The sequence below is a fragment of the Phascolarctos cinereus genome, unplaced genomic scaffold (genome assembly GCF_003287225.1).
Source record: "Phascolarctos cinereus isolate Bilbo 61053 unplaced genomic scaffold, phaCin_HiC Scaffold_5;HRSCAF=322, whole genome shotgun sequence".
In the NCBI taxonomy this organism is placed as follows: Eukaryota; Metazoa; Chordata; class Mammalia; order Diprotodontia; family Phascolarctidae; genus Phascolarctos; species Phascolarctos cinereus.
Window position 1 is genome coordinate 80,743,274 of NW_027555958.1, and position 20,981 is coordinate 80,764,254.

Consider the following 20,981-nt stretch of genomic DNA (forward strand, 5'->3'; position numbering starts at 1 on the left):
CTAAGTCCATCTCCCAAAGAAATTATTAAAAAAAAGAGAGAAAATGACCTACATGTGCAAAAATATTTATAGCAGCCCTCTTTGTGGAGGAAAAATGTTGGAAATTGAGGGGATGCCCATCAATTGGTGAATGGCTGAACAAGCTGTGGTATATGAATGTAATAGAATATTATGGTGCAATAAGAAATGATGAACGGGTAGAATTCAAAAAAAATTGGAAAGCCATGTACAAATTGATGAAAAGTGAAATTAACAGAACCAGGAAAATATTGTATTCATTATCAGCAACATTGTGTGATGATCAGCTATGAATGACTCAGCTCTTCTCAGCAACACAATGACCCTTGGATCAAAGTACAAAGTACTTTGTAGAAAGTACAAGTACAAAGGACTCAGAAGAAAAATGCTATTTAGATCCAGATAAAGAGCTGATAGGCTCTGAATGCAGATCAAAGAATACTCTTTTCATTTTATTCTTTTTCATGTTTTTTTCATGTTTTTTTCTTTCACAAATGTGACTAATATGAAAATGTATTTTACATGATAGCACATGTATAACCTTTATCAAATTGCCTGCTATTTTATGAAGAGGAGAAGGAGGGAGGGAGAAAAATTTGCAACTCAAAATCTTGTAAAAATGAATGCTAAAACTTGTCAATGTGTAATTGGGGAAAAAAAATAAAATACTATTTTAAAAAATGATGACCTTACCCTAGGATGTCATTATTGAAAGTACATTGAAAAATCCAGAGACAAAAAGTGACTTGACACGAGGTGCCTGATGTTGGGTAACATAGAGAAAAGTTGTTGTTGTTTATGAGGTTCCAAAAATGAACACCACTGTTTTCACTTACCCACTGTATAGGACTATCACCCCGTAATAACAGTAGGTAGCTACTTCTTCCTCTCAAGGTGTAGTTAAGTGTTTGGCCCCAGTGAGACTACTCTTCTCATTATTTGTTACTAAATTCCTTCTGTTCCCTAGCACTCTTTTGACCTCTGCTAAAAAAGAATAGCTCTAATAGCTGGCATGATAAAGCCTAGAATCTGATTCTTCCACGTACATATACAATCTTTTTTTTTTCAATATTAGAAGACACTGTATATGTTCAAACCATCCATGTCCAGATTTGGCACAAAAGACCAATATCATCCATAATTATAGGTATTATATTTTCTGAAGCAAAAATTGAAGTACCTGATTAACAAAGGATTATTTTTTGATTTATACATTGGACACATTATTTAAACTTGGGATTTCTTCTGAAAAACTTGGAATATATAGTCATAGTAGGGCTTATTTGTAACGACCAAGCTTGTCTGTAAATCATTTAACTGGGTCCACTCAATCTAAATTTGGAGAAATGTAGGGTACCTCAAAGCCAATAAGATGACTTCAGATTAATAAAATTATGCTGTTAACTCACCAAAGCCAAATATTCAAAGTTACTGGTTGGAATCTTGGTGTAACTTGCCATGTCCAGGAATTTTTTAGTTCTTAATTCTATTGGCTGTTATTAATTTATTATGTAATCTGAAGTCTGTATTTTTTTATATGTAAAGAGAAAACTATCCTGAATCACTCAATTATAATAACTGTAGGAACTAAGGGCTAATGATCTGTTTCAATAAAATGTTCTATAAATATGTATGTAATGCAAATCTATCTGTGAATGTGTAGATGAAAAGGTTTTCATGATCATTAATTCAAACAAATTACAAAAAAAAAAAAAACCCGAATCCAGCTGGTAGAAGAGATGCTTTTGATCCTAAGAATTATCTAGTATATTTCTAAATGTGATAGATATATTTCAAAGATCTTGTTATTCCTTGTCTTTTCTAAATCTCAACACAATCTAAAATAAAGGCTAACAGCTATTTTCATCTTGAGTGGAAATGTTTTTCCTTGAAAGCCTGGGGAATCAAGGTGTTTAGGTCTCTATTAGGTGTATAGGGAAGTGACTTCTAGTCACTGTTCTGTGTGAAACAGTCTGGGTGAGAATTGGAGGAGGAAGGAAAGAGTAAGCTCTCTGCTTACTCTCTGAAGTAATCTAAAAATATTGCATAGAGGAAAGCTCTTATGTTCTGTCTGAATTTTGCTTCATTAGTTGAATTGAGAGAAGGGCTGGGTAGTAGGTTCAAAGGATCTCTCCAATTTATGATCCCAAGGTGTTTGTTTTTAAAAGTAAAGGACCTTGAAGGGCTCCCTTTCAGCCAGTTAGTCAAAAATGATTTGTTAAATTTCTACAATGTGCCAAGCTAAGTGCTAGAGATGTAAAAGAAAGGCAAAAGGTAATCTCTGCTCTCAGGGACATCACAGTCTAATGAAGTAGACAACTTACAAAGAAAGTTTTATGCCGGATAAATTGGAAATAATAAACAGAGGGAAGGCATTAGAATTAAGGGGATTAGGGAAGGCTTCCTTCAGAATGCGGGATTTTAGCTGGGGCTTGAATGAAGTCAGGAGACACAGATGAAGAGGGAGAGTTTCTAGGCACTGGGGACAATTAGTGGAAAATCTTGGAGTCAGGACATGAACGTAAGTGTTACATGTTAATTGAAGATTTAGTGGAAAAGTGTAGAGGGGAGGAACCCAGTAGAATAGTTAAAATTATGGGAGACACATTATAAACTGTAGGCTATAAAATTTTTCTCTCCTTCATTTTGGAAGAATCAAAGCGGCAACAAAAAGTCTGGAAAATTATTATTGTTGTTGTTAAAATTATTTAACACGGGCAATAAGGAGCAGAAAAGCTGTTTTTAGAAGCCATAAGAGTTTAGGATAAAAAAAAAAACCAGTGTAGTTTTCCCCTTTGCAAACATTGAATTTAAACCTACCAAAAAAAGGAAATTGATAGGGTTTTCTCCCCATCCCACAAGAGATAAAGAGCATTAACTTTATTAAATGTTTTTTGCCTTGCTGAAATGGATTTAAAGGTTGCACGGTGCCAAAGATAGGGAAGAAGCATTAGATTTCATGTCAAAAGATATGGGGTTCCAATTCTAAGTCTACGACTGTTGCAGTATGGGTCACTTCACCTCTCCAGGCTGCATTTTCATTGCCCATGAAATGAAGAACTGAAAAGGAAAAGAGAAGATGTTTAAAGTTCCCTCTAGATCTAATCATATGATAATTCAAAGTGGCAAAAACAGCCTGAGAGAAAGAGGTATCCTGCAGTTAATTGTTGTAAAGCCTTGAAGCCAGACTAAGGAGATTCCACTCACCATTAGTACATGGAACGTGCTCACGTATAAGGACAACAACAGATCCAGTAGACTTTGCTGTGAGAAAATTCAGCGGGTATTGAATCCAAATAGCAGCCCTAAATGAAACAAGCTGAAACTCTACAGGGCCATCCTGCTGACCTAATTGTTGTATGCCTATGAAAATTGAACAATATACCAATGCCATACCGGAAAACAGAATCACTTCCATTTGGATTCTCTTAGGAAGATTCTGAAGATCACCTGGCAGTATAAGGTATAGGACACTGAAGTCCTCTCTCAAACTAGACTGCCGCATATTCAAACTACTGCAGGGAGCACATCTTTGATGGGCTAGCCATGTTGTTTGAATGTCAAATGTATGTTTGAGTAAAAGACTATTTTTCTGTGAACTTAAATGAGGTGAGCACTCACAAGACCTCTCTGAAGAACTTTGGAATTGATTGTGAGACATGGGAGACACTGGCACAGGACTGTCCAACATGGTGTATCTTCATCAAAGAAAACACTATGCTGTATGAGTAAAGCAAAATCACAGTAACTCAAAAGAAGCATGAGATGCACCAATTTATTTTTTTCCAATTTATAGTATTTTATTATTTCCAATTACATGTAAAGATAGTTTTCAAAATTCATTTTTACAAGATTTCAAGTTCCAAATTTTTCTCCCCCTCCTCCATCCTCCACTAGACAGTAAGCAATTTGATATAGGTTATACATATATAATCATGCTAAACATATTTCTGCATTAGTCATGTTGTGAAAGAAGGATCAGAAGAAAAGGGTAAAACCACAAGAAATAAAAAACAAAAAACAAGGAAAAACTGAAAATGGTATGCTTCAATCTGCTTTCAGACTCCATACTTCTTTCTCTGGATATGGATAGCATTATCCATCATGAGTCTTTTGGAATTATCTTGGATCATTGTATTACTGAGAAGAGATAAGTCTACCATAGTTGATCACTGCACAATGTTGCTGTTACTGTGTACAATGTTTTCCTGGTTCTGTTCACTTCAGTTGGAGATACATGAATTTAGAGACATCTCTATTCATGAATATCCACATTTGGATATTCATGTGGACTATTTGTGCTCAACCTGATGTAGAACATTCTGAGTTCATATTGGACTGAGCAGTCATAGTCAGGTACACCGTGCCTTCACTCCAACATAGTGCTGTCGTTTCTGTCTTCTTTGAGCATGAAGAACAACAACCAACCAACTGTGAAGCTTACGGCAGGAAATTCATAGCAGATATTGGCTAAATTGTGGACAGTGCTATATTGACATTAGCAGTATGTAACAGAACTGTTTATTTTATCAGTCACTAATCAGAGAAGCCATCATGACATGCTGGATGGAGAGAAAACTGGTCTCTCATTCAAGAAGTTCTAGGTTCAGTTTTCACCCCTAATACATACTGGCTGTATGATCTTGGGCAAGTCATTTAACCTCTGTGTTCCCCCAGGCATTTTTTTTTTAAGATTACGAGTTACATAGAAGACCCTAATCTTCCTTAGTAGAGGATTTTTTTTCTTACAGGGAACTCCCTATAGTAATGTAATCATATGTCCAAAGAATAATACTGAAAGAAATTGACAGATAGGCAGAAAGGAAAGATGGCTCTTAAAAAAAAAGTTTTGAGTAGAAAATTGATACTTAAAATTATAGGAAATCTCAAAGTTAAAGAAAAACAATGAATTTAAAAATAAAACAAAACCTCTTCTTCAAATCCCTCTTTCATTTTGCATACCCTGTAAGACATGTTAGATGGTAGAAAACTTATTCACAATGTTTTTGAGTCAAAATCGCATGCGGTATAATTCTGTGCTAATTACATAACAAGAAAATCCCATATAATTGCATAAGTCCCTATTTCATAGAGTATGAATATGAGTCAAATTCTAAAGAAAAGAACACAAAACTTGTTTCTAAGGAGGGAAAAAATGAATGTACTGCTGCTACTTCAACTTGTTAAGTAAAATTTAATGTTGTATAATTTTGATGAAAAGGGGATTAACTTTATATGGGAAACCCCTTTGTCTCTATAGTTGAAGATGGATTTGTATGTATCTTATCGCTTCAGAAATTTGACTTGTACCTTGTTCAGGAAAAGATAAGGCTAGCAGGTGAAGCATTTGTTTACCTTTAATTTAGTCAGGAATGAGGTTTTTTTTCTTCAGAAAAGCTAGAATGACCTCTAGAAAGAACCTTTCCCTTCTTATTACTGAAGAAGATAGATCACCTACCATGTGGAGAAGTCATCTGACTTAATCTTTCAGCTTTTACTGTTTTCTGGTTTGGTTTTTGGTGTATTTTTGTTTTTCACTGCCTCTCCAAACCATTATGGTAGAATTGCAAAATGGTTAGAGATTATCTAGTCTAACTCCTTTATTTTGCAAATGAGGAAACTGAAGTTCAAAGAAGAGAAATGATTTTATATAACTGGTTAAGCAGTCACTGGAGTGGTTCCCTCTCCACCCACCTAAACTCTGGCACCTGCAAACTCAATAGAATTCCACATGTATGGTGGTCAAAAGAATTTATGTAATCTTAGGCTGCTGGAAGAGGTTTAAGATTACTATAGAACAAAGGAGATGCTTATTCTGCTGTTTTCTATCCTGGTCAGAAGACATTTGGCATATTATAATCAGTTCTGAAGCCTGCATTTTGGGGGTAGACTTCAAAAATTGGAGAGTATAAATTAAGAGTACATGACGGAGAAGAACCATAATGGTGTTCATATACATATTAACCTGTCACTTACAAAAAAAGTAAAGATTAAAAAATAAAAAGTGTGAGCTATATGGATGGACTTTCAGGCTGCAATGAAGAAGCAAAGAGAGAAGGTCAATAAAGATGGTTACTAAGTTACGAGTTTCTGGTTCATGTCCAGCTCATTACAAGAAAGCAATGGTTTGGTTACACAAATTCAATTTCTGGTCAGGCAAAACAAAAATCATCAGGCATTTTATAGGGACCTTGGGGAGTAGAAAGACAGAAGGGAGTGAGAAGGAGTCACTTCTACGAAGAAGTTTACATTTTAGTGTGAACTATAAAAGAGGTTGCTAGACAGCATTCTAGATAGAGTACTGAACTTGGAGTTACAAAGGCCTGAGTTTGCCTTTAGATACTAACAAGTTGCCTAACCTTGGCTAACTCACTTAACTTCTGTTTGCCTCAGTGTTCTAAACTATGAAATGAGGATAATAAAAGGACTTTCCTCCAAGGGCTGTTGTAAGGATAAAATGATAATATAGGATCATTTCATTATATTATATCCACACATATATAATACAATAAAATGATTATGTATTATTTATACATAAGTTATGAAATAATTATATACATAATCATTTTATCCTTGCAGTGGCCCTTAGAGGTAGGTCTCATTGTTATCCTCAATTCACAGTTTAGGGAACTGAGGGATAGAGAAGTTAAGGGACTCGCCCAAGGTTAGGCAGATCATTAGTATCCGAGGTAGGATTCAAACTCAGACCATTGTGACTTCAAGTCACATAGGTGTATATGTGTATGTACACATGTGTATATATGTGTTTATATATGTGTGTATAACATATGCATATATGTTTATACACACATGCACATACACATATATGTATACATATATACATTATAAGCATGTGTATGCATATAAACACACACCCACAAATATATAAAATGCACTTTACAAATCTTAAAGTTCTTTACAAAATGTTGGTTCTCATTATTAGAAGTTAATATAAAATAGTTTGAGAACAAGGGAGTGCTGAAAACTGTAGATCTGGGAATCAGGAATGGCCCCAGTAGGTAGTAGCTAAAGCACAAAGGAAGGATTCTTCTTTAAAAAAAAAGTTTTCAATCGATAAAGATTAATTTTATTTCTCTCCCATCCCCCCAAAGACAATGGGGGGGGGAAGGAAAAAAATCATAACAAGCACTCATTCAAATAAAGCAGATTCTATCACTGACCCTTTCCGAAAGTGTATAGTTTATTGTGCATTTTGAATCCATCATCTCACTGAGGAGATGGGTCATGTGTTTCATCTTTGGTCTTATGGAATTATTGTTCTCATTACACTGATCAGAGTTCTTAAGTCTTTCAATGGTGGGGTTGTTTTTGTTTGTTTGTTTTTGAAGCAGTTGGGGTAAGTGACTTGCCTGGAGTCACACAGCTAGTAAGTGTTATGTGTCTGAGGCCACATTTGAACTCAGGTCCTCCTGACTCCAGGGCCGGTGCTCTATCTAGCTTCCCCCTCTTTCACTTTAAAAAAAAATCTTTATGGTGTTGTTATTGCATATTTTTCCTATTGGTTCTAGTCATCTCACTCTGAAACAAATTCTTTCAGGTAATCCCGATTTTCTCTGAAATCATCTGTTTTGTCATTTTTTAATGGCATAATAATATTCCAGTAATCTAGATACCACAGTTTGTTTAGCCATTCCCCACTAATAGATGGCTACCTTTTAATTTTCCAGGTGTTTTTTTTGTAACTAAAAAAGAACTACTATAAAGTGTTGGGCTATAGGTTGGGTCAAAGGGTATGTGCAGTTCAGTAATTCTTGGATCATAGATCCAGATTGCTTTCCAAAATCACAGCTCCACAAATAATGCATTTATGTGCTTATTTTTCCACAGCCCTTCCAATATCTGTCATTATGTTGAGCAGTGAATAAAGCACTGAGCCTGGATTCGAGAGCTGAGTTCAAACCTGACTTCATATATTTACTAGCTTATGACCATGGATAAGTCACTTAGATGCTGCCTGTGTCAGTTTTCTCCATTGCAAAATGGAGATAATAGTAGTACCTACCTCCTAGAGTTGTTATAAGGATTAAATGAGATATTTGTAAAGCATTTGGTACAATGTCTGGCACATGAGAGATGTTTAATAAATTCCTTTAATCTCATAAATGTGAGGTAAACCCTGAGAATTGCTTTAATTTGCATTTCTCTAATTATAAGCGATTTGGGACATTTTGATATAGTTGTTAATAGTTTGTATATCTTCCTTTGAAAACTACCTTTTCATTATTATTTAGCCATTTATCAGCTGGGGAATGTCTCTGTTATTATAAATTTAAGGTACTGATACTTCTTATGTATATTGGATATCATTGAGACCTTAATCAGAGAAACTTACCAAAAACATTTTCCTCAGTTACTTGTTTACATTATAATTTTAAATGCATTCTTTCATTTGTGCAAAAACTTTTAAATTTTATGTCGTTAAAATCATCTGTTTCTTATTGATCCTTTCAATCTCTTGTTCAGTCATAAAGTATTCCTCATACATTGATCCAAAAGTAATGTATAGGGGCAGCTAGGTGGCGCAGTGGATAGAGCACCAGCCCTGGATTCAGGAGAACCTGAGCTCAAATCTGGCCTCAGACACATAACACTAGCTGTGTGAACCTGGGCAAGTCACTTAACCCCCATTGCCCAACCCCCTCCCAAAAAAAACCCCAACAGAAAACCAAAAAAAAAAAACAATCAACCAACCAAACAAACAAAAAAAGTAATGCATGAAAAAAGTATTCTAAGAATTAGAAGTGAAGAAGGGAAAGAATTCTAGTAAGGGAGCAACAACAGCTAAGATGGTAATTTGCATGATATGTTCATGAAACAGTATGACCAATCTATTACTATTGACGATATCATTTGACGATTGGCAATAAGCAAGTTTGGTAGGTAAATGGGAACATATTAGTCTAGCCCTATAAAACCACTTGATATAAACAAGGAGTCATTGAAGATTTTTAGGCAGGTGAATAATAACATCATGGTTCTGGTTTATGGCGTGAATTAGAATGATAGAAGCCTGATAGCCGGGAAGCTAGCTAGGAGCCTGTTGCAGTAATTGAGGCATGAGGTGACAATCAAAATGGAAGGAAAATAGATATGAGTGACATTTCACTGGAAAAGTTAACAAAACTTGGTGAGTGACTATGTTTAAGGGACCAACAAAAGAGATAAAATAAATATTTTATTCAAGTCTGAGTCTGTAGGACTAAAGTAACAGTCCTGGATTTAATGACTTGAGATCATTGCTATGCAGGTGATTCTGTGTCAAAGGCACAACTACCATTGAATGATTAATTCAGGGTAAAACTTTTACCTCAGGCCAAAGGGAGAGTTATGTTATGTTGAAAAAAGCCTAAATGAATAAACGCTAAGACAGGTTATGAGCATAGTTGAAAAGGAAAAGAAACTGAATAGTAGCAGTTGTAATAATGGTAGGAATAGTAATGGTAATGGTAGTGAGGGTAGTAGTAGTAGTAGTAGTAGTAGTAGTAGTAATAGTAATAGTGGTGGTGGTGGTGGTGGTGGTAAAAGTAGTAGTAGTAGTAGTAGTAATGCATTTGAGGAGTGAGGATAATGGAAAAGGATAGGGAGGATAACAGAAAGAGCTGAACCGAGAGCCAAAAGACCTAGATTCTAAAACCAGCTGCTACTGTAACTAATTCTGTAACCTTATCTAAGAGAAGTTGATATATCTGGAAAGAAGTTGAACATATTGGAAAATTTCACTATGAATTGGATGGCAATTAGAAAGATACTACCCAGATATGTCATATACATTACACTTTCCTCATTTCTTCTATGTGGGATGGGAGGATTAGCATAAGAAATATCTTGATGTATATTGAGGTCAATTTAAAGAAAATGAACAAAAATGGAAAAAAATGTGTCACAGCAGAGAAATTTTTGTGGACAGAGACTGATTGGGGGAATCCATTCTTCTTTGACCACTTCAAAATAAGGATATGTAACTACCAACTTATTTTGTAAAGATGCTGATAGAGAACAGAAGTGTTTAGGAAAGAAAACAGGCAAAAGTCTAAATATGGTCGTCTAGCAAAAGGGAAGATATTCAGTTTTGCGGTTAGCAAAAACATTAAGCCAATGGAGAATGCCGCTTGGCAGCAGCTCTGTAACATTGAGGGGAAACACATACCAACTAATAGGGGTTGACTATCCCTCCCAACATCCTATGAGTGGTAACTACTATAATTTACTTGAAAAGTATCTTTGCAAGGTTTGGTCTGCCTCAACCTTAGTCATTGATAATGGCCCATATTTTTCTCCAACCCATCTGCAGGAATTCACAAATGAATATAATTTTGAATATGACAGTCTTAACCCATATTTCCCATCGGCCAGTAGAGTGGTTAAGTAGATGATTCAAAATACTCAATATAGTATTGAACCAATAGGACACTATTCATAGCCCTTCTGAGCTGCCAGATATTTAGATATAACCATTGGAATTCATTTTGCCAAGAGCAAACTCTCCTCCTCGTGCCTTTTTTGAGTGCCCACATGAAGCCAGTACCCAGAGATAGAGACTAAGGAGAGCTGGCAACCAGAGTAAAAGCAACATGCACTCACCACCTAAGTAGCTCCTGAGAGTGGAAAGATGTGTGTCATACCTGTATCTCTCAGTAAGAGGGCTATTATCTGAGACAACCTTACCAATCTCCGATGTTTGGTCACAGCTCTCCCCTCTAGCACAAAGGGTTTATTACCTAGGTCACACGATCATAAGCCTAATTGCTTATTCAGATTGACTCCAAAGGAAAGCATGGATAATTCCCCTCAGTTCTCTTGAAATGAGGGCAAAGACTGCTTCCCAAACCTAATCAGATTCTTCTAATATTAATAACAATGTTATAATAAACTACACATCAAAGAGAGGCTTCCCTGATAAGATTCTTGTTACCACTTACCTTAGGGAACTCGTTTCTGTCTCCTTCTGGGGGAAGAAAAAGGGGATAATTCTCTACACCATCCCCACCTCCAAGAATAAGTATGATCATGGTCTTTTCTATGCTTTCTTTTTGAAATCAACAGATTTTACATGCGCACATACACAAAGTTACATATGTGTATATATATATATATATATATATATATATATATATATACATATCTATTTGTACAATGCAGATATCTATATACATACATACACATATAAGGGCATAATATGTGCATATCTATATATTTGTGCATGTATAATTACTTATTTGGTATGTATGTGTATATATATGCATGCATATGTGTGTATAGATAAAGATATAGTTGCTGTTGTTATTTGGTTATTTTCAGTCATGTTCAATTCTTTGTGACTCTATTTGGGGTTTTCTTGGCAAAGATACTGAAGTAGTTTTCCATTTCCTTCTCCAGCTCATTTTATAGATGAGGAAACTGAGACAACAGGGTTAATTGACTTGCTCAGGGTAACACAGTAAGTTCCTGAGGTCAGATTTGATTTCAGGAAGATGTCTTCTTCCCTTCAGTCCTGACAAGCTACCCACTGCAACACTGAGCTGCCTGTATGTGTGTGTGTGTGTGTACATATACACATACATACATACATTAAGTGTCTTTTTTGTGCCAGGCACTGTGCTAGATGTTGAGGATACTTGAACTATGCTTTGAAGAAAACCAGGAATTCTTTTCCTCTACAGAATGTACTTATAGGCATTCAACTGCTATTATTCTTCTGTAGAGAAAGGAGATCTCAGGGTACAAACTATATGTAATTAAAAAATCACTATATACAATTTTTTTTTCTTTCAATAGATCTGTCACAGATTTAAAGCATGAAAAAGATTTTTATTTTTTGTCTCCCCCTCCAAGAACTTCTTGTTTCTCCTCTTCTTCTAATCAGTAAACCTCAAACCACAAGCATCATTGTCTTTTTGGATTGTCACCCTAATCCCATTCCACAATAATGACTAGACTCACTTTCTTATTCCTCTGTTGACCCTCTTACTTCTTTAAAAGAAATAGGATCTTTTTCAGTGCCAGTCCAAGTTCCTTTTATCTCTTGTCCTCAGGAAAAAGCATGCAGAGAGGATGGGCTATATGGCCCAGGGTACATGACACCTAAAGCTGGAGCATAACCATTGGCCTTGCCCCATGTTTGATACATAATCATTATGTGACCCTGGAAATGTCACTTCTTAATGCCTTAGACAACACTTGAAAACTAGAAATTATAGATAAATTGCTGATGTGGGTTAGTGGATCAAGTCGCACAAGTCTATAACCTACCTGTCCTACCAATGATCTGGGGTTCCCTTTTCAGAATACTTGCTATTTATCCATGCCTCCCTCATTTATATTTGTAGAGTTTATTGTTTTTACCTCAGTGTAAAACTTTGCATTTATCCTATTACATTTCATATTGTAAGATTCAACCCAATGCTTTAGCACTAGAAACCTTTTTGGATCCTGACTGTCACCCTGTATGTTAGCTATCCCTTCCTACTTTGTGCTATATATGTAAATTTGATGAGCATATCATCCCTGAGTATGACCCTTAGGATATTTATGTTTGTGTCTGGGTAGTGAACTTCCCCATTTCTCTGAACCGGGGCTCCTCTCTTAATCAGTGCTTTTTAATTTAACTCATTATTTCTCCAAAATAGATTCTACAAAGCTCTTTTTTATCACAGTGCTGAAATATCTCCTTGTTTCTTCACCGCTCCATTCCCTTAGCCCACTTGATTCAGCTTGGTAGTCCCAGAATTCCAATCAAGTGTCATTACCATTCCCCACCCCCAGGGAAGTAAATGTGGTACACATCTAACTAGAATTTTATAGAAATATTCTTGGAACATATCTTCATTTGGCATTCAATTAGATTTTGGTTCCCCTCACTCCAGCCATGCTCGTCATCCCCCAAATCCACCATGACATTTGGGGGATTTTTTTTTTCTTTTAAATCATTGGGAACCAAAACCAAATGTGTTCTGGCTTTACATACAGCCAAATTATGCCTTGACTTTTTGCAGTTTATGATTGGGATCAAGGTAAATACCTTTTGCTGTTTTTTATTTTGCTTTGAAGAAATTTTTCATAGTATTTTTCCCCATACTTACAGAATTTGGAAATTGGAAGTGGTCTTATGGGCCTTGCAGTATAATGTAACCTGGAAATCGCTATTAAAAATGCCCAAGAAATAGCCACACAGCCTCTGCTTTAAAACCTAATGGGTGGTGGAGTGGAAGGGAGGGAAGGAACACCACAGTGAACACAATACCCCTGGTAAGGTCTGACAAGGTAAGGTTATAGTACTATTCTCATCTCCCTGTTCCTGGAAACTGTGCCCTTCCTAATGTAGCCCAAGATAGCATTAGTGCTTTTAGGGCTTCCATGTCATGCTGCTGGATCACACAGAGCTTGCAGTCTGCTAGAATACCCAGAAATCTTTCAGAATAATGACCTCTCCCCACCCCCCCCATCAAATGTTTATGGAGTTGACATTTTTCAATCAAGTACAAGATTTTAAATTTATCCCTATTGAATTTCATCTTATTAGATTCAACCAATAGTCTAGCTTCTCAAGATGCTTTTGGATCCTGATTCCATAACTGTGTATGCTAGCTCTCCCTCCCAACTTTGTGTCATCTTCAAATTTGATGCGTATTCCTTTCTCACCATGGGAAAATCACTTAATCCCTGTGGACATATTGTAACTATTAGTTCATGATAAATTGTTAATCTTCCTCTGTGGACACCGCTCTCCAAATCCAATTAGCAAAAGACATAAAGTGATTTTTGTTATTCTAATTCTAATGATAATTGAGGGATGACTTACGTAGGAAAGCAAGAAGCTTAAGCCCTCTGGAAATACATCATAGAAACATGTTCACTGAAATCAGCCCAACTGAATGAACAATGCTCACAGTCTGGAATGGAAATTAGAGATTATATAGTATAGCTCCATCTTTTTATGGATGAGAAAATAGGACTAGAGAAGAGAACAATTTTTGGTCTTTTTATATTTATCTAATATGTTCCATGGAATAAAAACAAAGAATATTTGACCCAAACATTCACAAGTGCTTTGTTGGACAAATGATTATCACAGCCAAATAAGCTCCCATGTATCCTTAATAAATGTGTTCTCTTATTAGTCTCTGACCTCTTGCAAAAGCAATATGCCCTTCTAAAGTAGCCTAGATTTTTAAAATGTGATTGACTAATAGTGGAAAAGGGAGAAATTGATGAGAAGAAATAACATTGGATCTCCCAGACTACCCTTAACTTTACATTGGCAGACCAGAGCTTATAATATTTGATCATCTTTCTCCAAAGCAAATTTAAACTACCAAAAGTTTTTTAAAAGTCTATTTCAACTTCTCAGAAACCCAGAAGTCCCTCTCTAAGAGTTCTATTTTTTTGCTGCCTGGTTTAATAGCCTGGAAACATGATGATATACCTGTCTACTCCACAGTAGATGTCTGATCATACTCATCTGTCCATTCATCTTCTGTGCACTTTGGCTTTCATAATATTTCTTTTCTCAGGGACTTCAACATCGTTAAAATCTTATAGACTCATATAAATTTACTCCAACTCAAGAATTATGATACAAAGATTTACAGCATCAACTTAAAGTCCTAAACTAGAATTCATATATTTCTATGAATTTCCAATATAATCGTGTTATTCCTAATGACTCAGAAATCCCACTACTACTCAAAGAGATCAAAGATATAAAGAAAGTTCTTGTATGTGCCTAAGAATTCATAGCAACTTTTATTGTGGAAATGAAGACCCGAAAAAAAGTGGAAACCCATGTATTGTCAAGTAGTTAAAGTATATACACAAATTGCCACCTGAATGTGGGATATTATTGCACCATAATAAATTATAAATGTAAATATATATGTAAAATATAAATGTAAAATGCAGAGAAACAAGGAAAAACTTGTTCAAACTGATGCAGAATAAAATAAAACCAAGGAAAAATCTATGCACAATATTAGCAACAATGCAAATGGAAATAATAAAGCTGAACATTGTATGTTGATAATGACCAAATCTGGGCCTGGAGAAGAGTTGAGAAAATACATTTCCCTCCCTTCATTACAGAGGAAGTGGACCATGAAAATTTCATCATCATCAGACTCAATGAATATATTTTTTAGTTTTGCTAAACTGCATTTTCCCTCTTATTTTCTTTGTGATAGATGACATGCTGGGCATGGGAAGGGGAAGAATATATTAAGAAATAAAGTTTACATAATAGGATAAAGGAAATACATGCAATTTTTTTCTCTTTAGAAAGAAGAGTTCTTTAAAAAGAACATTTTAGTGTGCTGAAGACTTAATATTAGGTAACATGACAAACAAAAACACTAATGCTCGTCTAGGCTGCTTTAAGATTGACATGGTATATATAACAAGAGAGGCTTTTTCCTGCAGTACGCTGGTAAGACCCTAACTATAGTACTATGTGCAAATCTGTACCCCATTCTATAAAAGATAAGTTAGAGAGGGTTTAGAGAGAGCAACTAAAATGGTGAGAACTCTGGTGACCATATTCTGCGGAAGAAGTCATAGAACTTGGGGTGCTGAACTTGGAAAAGAGAAGTGATAGGAAACAGGATAGCAAGCTTAAATATTTGAAGTTTTATCATAAGGAGAAAGGATTATTATTATTTTTTTTGGATTGGCCCCAGAAGAAAGAAGATGCATCAATAAGTGTTTGATCCACAGAGATGCAGATATATGTTCAATGTATAGAAAAATCTTTTCAACAGTTTGAGTCATTCAAAAGTCAAATGCCCTGCCCAAGGAGGTAGTAGTAGGTTTCCTGTTATGGAATATCATTAAGCAGAAACTGGATAACTACTTGTGGGGTAGGTTGTAGAAGGTATTCTTCTTTTTCACATATGTGTTTTGCTAGATAGGCCCAGTGACCCTTTCCAACTATTTCTGATTTTGTGATCCCATGAATCTGTGACATGAAAATAAGCGCATGTATACAAATATGGAAATGTGCCCCATGTTCAGTGAGCAAAGTGTTATTGTTACTCATGCTTCAAGAGGACCAATGACATCACTACGTTGGGGTCAAAATACTATGACAGCTGTAAAAAGACAAAAGTGTAAAATCTGCATATATGCCATACATTCTTGAAACACAATGTCAGAGGACTTTAAAACTCCAAGAGTCGTAGGTTGCTTTGACAATGTGAGTTGTCATTAAACAAAACAAATAGGCTTGACTATTTAGTTCGCTAGCCATGAGAGCCAATTAAAGTTAGTTCAAGATCCAGAGATAGTTTAAACACATACTCTTGCTCTTGACTTCAAAGCTCTCTATAATCTAAAGCCAATCTGTCTGTCCAATTCTATTTCATACTACTTCATTCATATATTCCATTTTCCAGAGAAACATGATCAACCTCTGTCCTCTGTTAAGATCCTGCCCTCTCCAGTTATGGGATCATAGAATTAGAGCTGGAGGGAGCCTAGGACTCCATCTAGTCCAGTTCCTTCATCTTACTGATGGGTAAGGATATATGGCTTAACCAATGTCGTTCAGAGAATAAACACCCAAGCTAAGATTTCTACTCGAGTCTGCTGACTCCAAATCCAGTACTTTTTCCACCATATCATACTCCTTCCTTTGCAATGTCCCTCTCTCACCTCCTGTCCCCCACAATTTTTACCTGTTGAGGTCTCTCTTCCTTCAGGTCATAAATCAGGTGCTAACTCCTTCATGAAGCTTTCTGTGAATTGCCTTCCTTTTCCATTTTAAAGGGATTTCAACTTCTTTCAGTTTCTCACAGCACTTTGTCTAGATGTGTTGTTTGCAATTGCACCATTTTCCATCATATAATTATCTGTACACTTACCATTCTGCCTAGTAATAAGATTGTAGCCTCCTTGAGAAAATTTCATGTCTATAACCCCCAACACAATAAGCACAGTGCCTTGCAAATAGTACACAGACATTAAATGTGTGTTGAATTGGGTATTCATATACATATGCATCCCACTTAAACCCTCTGGTGTACCCAGAGGCAAATACCAGAGTGGTCTTATGACTAACTGTAGATTCAAGAACCAGGTCAGAGGAAATGACTATTTTCCCACAATCAGAAGCCAAATCCCATTTAGTTCTGGCATTCAGGTTAGAATCCTCAGGAATCTTGCCCAGAAAGAATCACCCAGTTTGGTCAAGCATTTTGTAGGAATTCTCATGACTGCCCTTAAATAATATGCAGGAAAGTGACCTAATTTACGTTGAGAGGTGCCATTGAGTCCCCAAAGTCAAAAGCTTTCTTTAAAGGCTTCTGATGAATGTCTATAAGGCGTGGATGGTGAGAAGATTCTGAATGTGACTGGGATTTCTCAGATTTTTGAATTGGATAGCTCATACACTCTGGAAACCCAGCTGTCTTCCAAATATATACTATGCTTTCTGATTTTTTCTTGAATTAAGCCTGGAGAATTTTTTTAAAAGATGGTTAAAGAACATAGTGTGATATAATGACTCCTTTTGAGAAAATTATAAACTTAGTATAAAGTGGAAACATACTCATTTGATTTTTATTTTTGGCCTAGGAAGTCAAATCAGCATTCCAGTCACTGGCAGAAGAAAAAGAGCACAGACCTAGAAGAGACCTCAGTGGGTAACTAAACATTTTTGACTTTATCTACTGCTTCACAACCCACATCCCATCAGTTGCCCAGTCCTATCAATTCTATTTCAACAATATCTCTCACATCAATCCTTTCCTTTACTCACATTACCTCTACTCCAGTTCAAATCCTTTTCACTTCTCCATTGGACTGTTATGAATACCTCTTAACTGATCTGTCCTCCTCCAGGCCTTCCCCTCTCCCACCCAATTTTCAAATTTAAAATTTGCTAATACACAAGTCTAATCACAGTATTTTTTTGACCTGGACATATGCTTTTTTCAGTTTGTGGTATTCTTGGGATGAATACTTCCACCGTCAATACAACCTGAGTTTTTTTCTTTCCTTTATAATCTTAATGAGTTTCCTGGGGCATACTGAGAGAGTAAGTAAATGGTCCAGAGTCATATAGCCAGTATGTATCAAAAGCAAGGTTTGAACCCTCATCACCTGACTGCAAGACCCACCTTTTATCCAGAGTCCCTGGCATGAGGGATAACTTTTCAATAATTATAACTACCTCCAAATGGAATGGGGAGGGGTCAGATTGGTGGGGAACATGCAGCCTAAGGCCACATGTGGGCCCCTAGGTCCTCCAGTTTGGCCCTTAGACTGGATCCAAACTTCACAGAACAAATCCTGAAGTTTGGATCCAGTCAAAGGGCCACTTCTTCAGCTCTTTATCTCCAGTGGATTCCAGAAAAAAAAAAAGAAGAAGAAAAAGATCCTATGGGAAGTTGGAGGTGGCACTGTCTTTACTCAGTTTTCTTTTGAAGTAGATAATAAATAACTTAAATATACCAACAAATATATATGATACACACATATACATATATATATGTACCATATATATCATAAATTCTAATGGTTAGAAAACAGGAAGGTACAAAACATCTATAAAAATCCAGGTCTAGAAATCAGAATAGAGAAGAGTCATGGATAATTTAAATCCTTGACCAAAAATTAAAATACAAAAAATTCCCACCAAAACTCAAGAAATCACTCCAAAAAAGGTAGAGAGAACCTGATATATAGAGAGAATTTAGAACAAATCTTAGTGGAAAAAAAGGGTTGGTTTTTTTTTTGAGGAGTCTAAGAAATTTTTATTTCTCATCATTCTGTGGTATTGTATAAAATGTCAGCAGGACTACAATTTATAGGGAAATAAAAATAAAAGTAGGTTAGGGAACATAATTTCTAATTGAAAGTATTTTACCCAACTTTCTTCATTACGTCTTCTAGACAGCTGTCCTCCCAGCCCCACCTCTCTTCTCAGGACCTGCAGTCAAAGGAGTCTGAAACTGTAGGGTCTCATAACCCAGGCTACTGGCATTAGACAAATCCTTACAGATCTTCCAGAAAGCTGATGTATTCCTGGTGTTCCAAGGATGTACTTTATTTGTTATTCTTGTACCCCACCAAGAAAAACTACCTCATTTTTGAAAGAAAATGTGGAAGGTGTTTGTTTCTTCTTTTTGAAATCAAGATATTTGCTATGTGAAGCCCTTTTACCTCCTATTTTGTAGATATGTCAGTTTGAAATGAACTCTAAAAATATCTCCCATCTCAACACCTTCTTACAAAAACAACGATCTGTGGTTGGGAATAAGGGTTTGTTTTTTGCATAAATAATCATTTTTGATGGCATTTGCTAGTATGAGATTATTTTTATTTAAGTTACACGTTCTTTCTTTTTGTAAAACACCCTACAAAATTGATTTGATTTCATCAAATTACTTCAGCGCATTCTGCTTTTAAAAGACCCAGCAGTTTTGGGATCCCTGCCCAATCCCTAAAAACTATTTTCTATCTCTTGTTCTTCAGTAATCCAAGGTCAAATGTTTACTTACTTTATTCTAATCCCATATTGTATTCTTGGCTAGCCTGATGGGATTAATAGTGGTGTAGCAAATGGGACATTGATTTTAGAATCAAGAGTTGTGGTGTTCAAATCCCACCTCAGACAACAGTTTTCTATCCCTGGACAAGTCTTTTCACTTCTCAGTGCCTCAGTTTCCTCATATGTAACATGAAGAGGTTAAACTCCACATCCTCTAAGGTCCCTTTAACTTAAATTTAGCTTTAATTCAGATGTGTACACATGACACCCACAGACTTATTTAGCAATGAAATATGTACTAAGATAAAATTTAATAGAGATAACACTAACTTTTCCCCACAAAATTCACCATTTGAATTCTAATCATATTTGATTAAAATAAAATAGTTCTGAAGTAACCTTTACAAATTATGAAATTGCTTTCTAAAACATGTCAAAAGGCTCAGATACTGAGAGTCTGGAAGGCAGAGAATACTGTGGATGTGGCTACTTAGTGTTTGTGATGTTTCCCATTGGAGAAGCAATTGACGAAGGGAGCAGTTCTTTTGTGTCAGCCTTCCCAGTAGGGTTTTGCAAAGTTAGGAGGGTGGCTGGCTAATGGTAGGGGGTGGATGTGAATGGTCTATGGGCACAGAAAGCAGAGTTGTGATAGCGAGTGAGAGTCAACAAATGTGTGGTGAGTTGCACCTGTTTTCGCTTATGAAGATGCCATTGATGATTGAGGTTAGCTTAGTTACATCTGAGCTCATTCCTAGTTCTTCTTCTAATCAAAGGCCTGGATAGAAACAGCAATAGTAGAGAACATAACTCATTGATGACTATAGTACTGGCATAAAAATTCAGACTTCCACCAAGACATAGCAGGAATTTCCTTGGCTATTAACTTGATCTTCTTCTATGAGAGAACTGTTACTTTAAATGAAAGAGCTGTACTTTGTATATGAGATAATGACTTACCTCATATAGGGTCAGGGCTTTACTCAGTGGTGGAGATGGGTTTGCGTTGATGCCTCCACTAACTTTTACTCATTCCCTTTAAGACACAACAGTTCTTACTTGTGAATATGTCCAGTCAAGTTAAGGGGGCAGAATGGGGCCAAGGAAAATAACCCACATAAGATTTAACCAACGAAATTCAGTTTCTTAACACTGTGAGATAAACAGCTGTGCCAACCAGCCAGATCTGCTTCCCTAAACATTTAACAGTTGCATAATCACGTACAGTCTTGAGTTCATCTTATGAGAGCAACCACCCATTGCATGATACCCATAAAAGTGTAACTGACAGATATTACATAATCAATGTGTTTCTGAATGAATCACTTCATGCTGAATCTTTTGTTTTTGTTGAGTTTTTATTCGATGTTACAAAAAATACTGAGTCAAAAGGATTAAAGTTCATGTCTTCATTGAACTCCTTGGATTTTTCTTTTCTTGTTTCTTCGATCCATATCACAGGCCA